Below are 6,111 nucleotides of genomic sequence, written 5' to 3'. Positions count from 1 at the left end.
ACGTGCGCGACAAAGCAGACACGTGATGTCAGAGGAATTACCACGAGCAGTAACATTACAACAGGTTTACAATAGAGCCCACAAGAAACATATATTACAACAACAACTCCAACGAGTCAAGTTACAAATATATAATACAAAGATCCAAATCATACAGAAGATCGAATACGTCCGAGTACGGACAAGATACAAATTGGACTAAGAGTTCTGAAGATAACCAGTGGCGTCCATAACCCTGCCTAGGCCAAGCCGGAAGGGTAACCTTGCTAACGTCGTCATCTCATACCTGCGATAGTCGGGCCAAGTGTTGCCGACAAAGGGAGAGAAGAGACAAAATAGAAAGAAAGGCAAGGGTAAGTACCAATGGCGTGTACTTGCGAGACAAGACCAGCTGTGCTCGCTGGTGGGCAATAAAAATTTCCTGGTTATATGTGGAGTTTAGAGGCAGCAAAGCTTGTACTAACCAATAGAGACACGCTACAACATTCGTCTAATCAGAGAAGATGAGAGAGCGCATAAGCTAACAGCTAAATACCAGATAAACATAACCCAACCGATTACACATATCCCCTTCAACAAAGCGAAGAGGCAATGTAAAAGACACTCAATGATGGACAAGTTTTATTAGATATTGGTTGTATTAATGCTATATTATTACGCAAGTTATTATCAAATTACTAGCAACAACATAAATATGTAAGTTTTTCTATGATCAAGCCATACAGCTCCAAGTCGTCCATAACCGCGGACACGGATTATCGATAAGATGTACACCCTGCAGGGGTTTCCCAAATGTAACCATACACATTCTAGCTCGAACGCACTTACTACAGGTGGAGTCTCACAACAAGACCGTTTCCAATGCAAGAGAAAGTTTAATGGGAGCCACCCAACTAAGCTACCTGTGATGAAGTTCGGCCGTACTCCGATACGGACCCAGAGGTTTGCGACGGCTTCCAAGGCGTGCATTAACGACCGACCAAGGATAAGGAGTCCCGCGTTATGAGTATAGTACAGAATATAAACACCCGAATGCAACATAAAGTAAATCGTGCATATCCTGCATATGAGCAAATAAAACCAAGGTTGTGGCTCCCAATAAATAGACTCCAGGAAAGGTAGTGGGTGATTGGGGTCCCACTCCCCACGTACGGGTAGAGCGCTCAATCTCGAAACATATAACAAGAACTCGGGTCCTTGGGGATATTAGCGAGACAAAGATCCGATTCTTTCGCAAAGGGGCTCACAGATGCCACTGCTTACAATTTTAGTTGTTAATAATTAAATTAAAGCATGAGTATCTCCAATAACTGACATAGCATATGAGAACCTCCCAACAAACCCAACAGATATAGAGATAGCAACAGATTCCTAAATATGCGCTACGACTCGCAAAAGGCTCAACCAACAGACAACGGTGATATGTAGCGGATATTTAACATGGCTCATATGGGTGACAGTGGAATAGGACACGAGACTCGAAAGAATCGCAACATATGGATAGCAAGAGAACGACGAGCGGGAAACTGTAAAATAGGTGAAGAGGTGGGCTCGCCTGTGAAAAGCTCCAGAAGAACTTGTCGGAGAACTCGGCGTATCTCACATCATCACTTCGTGGTCCTATCCGGGAAGAAGAAAATGCTGGAACACACACAACGGATGCAAGTCTTACAACTACGGCAGAAGAACCGGCATGATCGAGATGATATGCATGGCATGGCAGATATGATGCGATGCACTTATCCAATTTAAGCGGAGTTGAAACCCCGGACAAACAAATTAGAGTTGAAGTTGCATTTCTACCGTCAAAGTTAAATGTTAATTAACATGGCATATCATGGCAGGGCTGAGCTACTTCAGTATTAAACGGAGCGGGGAAACCAATAGTTGGAATTCCAAAATACTCCGCATATATGTGAGGTGGAAATGCAAAACTATCAACGCGCAACATGATGCAAGATGCAAACATGCATATGGATGGCATATTCATGTTTACCATATTTTCTAATCAATTTTCTTATATAACACTTTTTATTTGGATTTATAGTATGGAAGATATGCATTTTACAAAATATAGACATTTTTTTGGAATTTTCAGATAAAACAGAATATGACTGGGGATTTTCTCACCAAAGGAGAAGCTAGCCGGGTCAGATGACATGCAGGCCAGGGAGGTGTTGACGCGGCGCTGACTAGGCGGAAGGGGCCTGATACGTCTCCAACGTATCGATAATTTCTTGTGTTCCATGCCACATTATTGATGTTATCTACATGTTATATGCACACTTTATGTCATATTCGTGCATTTTCCGGAACTAACCTATTAACAAGATGCCGAAGTGCCGGTTCCGTTTTCTGCTGTTTTTGGTTTCGAAATCCTAGTAACGAAATATTCTCGGAATCGGACGAAATCAACGCCAAAGATCTTAGAATCCCCGAAAGCATCCGGAACACACCGAGAGAGGTCGGAGGGGGGCCACAGGCCCACCAAACCATAGGCCGGCGCGGCCGGAGGGGGCCGCGCCGCCCTATGGTGTGGCCCCCTGTCGAGCCCTCTGCGCCGCCTCTTCGCCTATATAAAGCCCCTGGATCGAAAACCACGATACGAAGAACCACGATACGGAAAACCTTCCGGAGCCGCCGCCATCGCGAAGCCAAGATCCGGGGGACAGGAGTCTCTGTTCCGGCACCCTGCCGGAGCGGGGAAGTGCCCCGGAAGGCTTCTCCATCGACACCGCTGCCATCTCCACCGCCATCTTCATCACCGCTGCTGCTCCCATGAGGAGGGAGTAGTTCTCCATCGAGGCTCGGGGCTGTACCGGTAGCTATGTGGTTCATCTCTCTCCCATGTGTTTCAATACAATAATCTCATGAGCTGCCTTACATGATTTAGATTCATATGATGATGCTTGTAATCTAGATGTCATTATGCTAGTCAAGTGAGTTTTACTTATGTGATCTCCGGAGACTCCTTGTCCCACGTGTGTAAAGGTGACGGTGTGTGCACCGTGTGGGTCTCTTAGGCCATATTTCACAGAATACTTACTCAATGTTGAAAGGCATAGTGAGGTGCTTATTTATATCTCTTTAAGATTGCAATGTGTTTGTATCACAATTTATCTATGTGCTACTCTAGTGATGTGTTATTAAAGTAGTTTTATTCCTCCTGCATGTGTGCAAAGGTGACGAGTGCGTGCACCGTGTTAGTACTTGGTTTATGCTATGATTATGATCTCTTGTAGATTATGAAGTTAACTATTGCTATGATAATATTGATGTGATCTATTCCTCCTACATATGCATGAAGGTGACGAGTGTGCATGCTATGCTAGTACTTGGTTTAGTCTCGTTGATCTATCTTACACTAAAGGTTACTAAAACATGAGCATTATTGTGGAGCTTGTTAACTCCGGCATTGAGGGTTCGTGTAATCCTACGCAATATGTTCATCATCCAACAAAAGTGTAGAGTATGCATTTATCTGTTCTGTTATGTGATCAATGTTGAGAGTGTCCACTAGTGAAAGTCTATTCCCTAGGCCTTGTTCCTAAATACTACTATCGCTGCTTGTTTACTGTTTTACTGCATTACTACTGCTACATTACTACTGCTTGTTTACTGTCCTGGGCAAAGCACTTTTCTGGTGTCGTTGCCGTTGCTACTGCTTATTCATACCACCTGTATTTCACTATCTCTTCGCCGAACTAGTGCACCTATTAGGTGTGTTGGGGACACAAGAGACTTCTTGCTTTGTGGTTGCGGGGTTGCATGAGAGGGATATCTTTGACCTCTTCCTCCCTGAGTTCGATAAACCTTGGGTATCCACTTAAGGGAAACTTGCTGCTGTTCTACAAACCTCTGCTCTTGGAGGCCCAACACTGTCTACAAGAATAGAAGCTCCCGTAGACATCAAGCACTTTTCTGGCGTCGTTGCCGGGGAGGAAAGGTAAACGGCACACACACACCGGACCCCGGCAACTAGCCACTTTTCTGGCGCCGTTGCCGGGGAGGAAAGGTAAAAAGGCTCTCATACTACGGTCCCAGGTAAAGTATTTTTCTGGCGCCGTTGTGTGTGTGCTCAAAGCTATTTCCTTTATATCCTGCAATTGCATCTTGTTGTTTCTTGTTTACACTAGTTTGGCATAATGTACAAGAGTGAGCTTCTTATTCTATTTCCTGATTTAAAACATGGATTATTTGATGCGAAAATTAAAAAACCTATGAAATCTTGTTTGCATGCTGGTAGTAATATTAGTATGAACGCTTTGAACACCATTGTTGATAATGATATAGAAAGTTCTAAGCTTGGGGAAGCTGGTTTTCATGATATTTTTAGTCCCCCAAGCATTGAGGAGAAAATTTTCTTTGATGATACTTTGCCTCCTATTTCTGATGATGATAATGATAGTGGTCTTTTTGTGCCACCTACTATGGAGAGTAAATTTTGTTGTGATTATACTATGCCTCCTACACTTGATGAGAATAATAATGATAGCTACTTTGTTGAATTTGCTCCCACTACAACTAATAAAATTGATTATGCCTATGTGGAGAGTAATAATTTTATGCATGAGACTCATGATAAGAATGCTTTATGTGATAGTTATATTGTTGAGTTTGCTCATGATGCTACTGAAAGTTATTATGAGAGAGGAAAATATGGTTGTAGAAATTTTCATGTTACTAAAATGCCTCTCTATGTGCTGAAATTTTTGAAGCTACACTTGTTTTATCTTCCTATGCTTGTTACTTTGCTCTTCATGAACTTGTTTATTTACAAGATTCCTATGCATAGGAAGCATGTTAGACTTAAATGTGTTTTGGATTTGCTTCTTGATGCTCTCTTTTTGCTCCGGATACTATTTCCTGTGAGCGCAACATTAAAACTGCTGAGCCCATCTTAATGGCTATAAAGAAAGAACTTCTTGGGAGATAACCCATGTGTTTATTTTTCTACAGAACTTTGTTTTATATTTGTGTCTTGGAAGTTGTTTACTACTGTAGCAACCTCTCCTTATCATGTTTTTGTGCCAAGTAAAGTCTCTATGGTAAAGTTGATGCTAGATTTGGATTGCTGCGCAGAGACAGCATTGCTGTCTGTCACGAATCTGGGTCTAATTCTCTGTAGGTAACTCAGAAAATTATGCCAATTTACGTGAGTGATCCTCAGATATGTACGCAACTTTCATTAGTTTTGAGTTTTTCCATTTGAGCAAGTCTGGTGCCATTTTAAAATTCGTCTTTATGGACTGTTCTGTTTTTGACAGATTCTGCCTTTTATTTCGCATTGCTTCTTTCGCTGTGTTGGGTGGATTTCTTTGTTCCATTACCTTCCAGTAGCTTTATGCAATGTCCAGAAGTGTTAAAAATGATTGTGTCACCTCTGAACATGTGAGTTTTTGATTATGCACTAACCCTCTAATGAGTTTGCTTAAAGTTTGGTGTGGAGGAAGTTTTCAAGGGTCAAGAGAGGAGGATGATATACTATGATCAAGAAGAGTGAAAACTCTAAGCTTGGGGATGCCCCGGTGGTTCACCCCTGCATATTCTAAGAAGACTCAAGCGTCTAAGCTTGGGGATGCCCAAGGCATCCCCTTCTTCATCGATAAATTATCAGGTTCCTTCTCTTGAAACTATATTTTTATTCGGTCACATCTTATGTGCTTTACTTGGAGCGTCTGTTTGTTTGTTTCTATTTTTGTTTTTGTTTGAATAAATTGGATTACATCATGCTTGTGTGGGAGAGAGACACGCTCCGCTGGTTCATATGAACACATGTGTTCTTAGCTCATAATATTCATGGCGAAGTTTCCTCTTCGTTAAATTGTTATATGGTTGGAATTGGAAAATGATACATGTAGTAATTGCTATAATGTCTTGGGTAATGTGATACTTGGCAATTGTTGTGCTCATGTTTAAGCTCTTGCATCATATACTTTGCACCTATTAGTGAAGAATACATAGAGCATGCTAAAATTTGGTTTGCATAATTGGTCTCTCTAAGGTCTAGATAATTTCTAGTAAGGTGTTTGAACAACAAGGAAGACGATGTATAGTCTTATAATGCTTGTAATATGTCTTTTATGTCGGTTTTGCTGTACTAGTTCATAC

Source organism: Lolium rigidum, chromosome 2, assembly GCF_022539505.1.
Source record: "Lolium rigidum isolate FL_2022 chromosome 2, APGP_CSIRO_Lrig_0.1, whole genome shotgun sequence".
Lineage (NCBI taxonomy): Eukaryota > Viridiplantae > Streptophyta > Magnoliopsida > Poales > Poaceae > Lolium > Lolium rigidum.
This window is presented reverse-complemented; position numbering follows the sequence as displayed.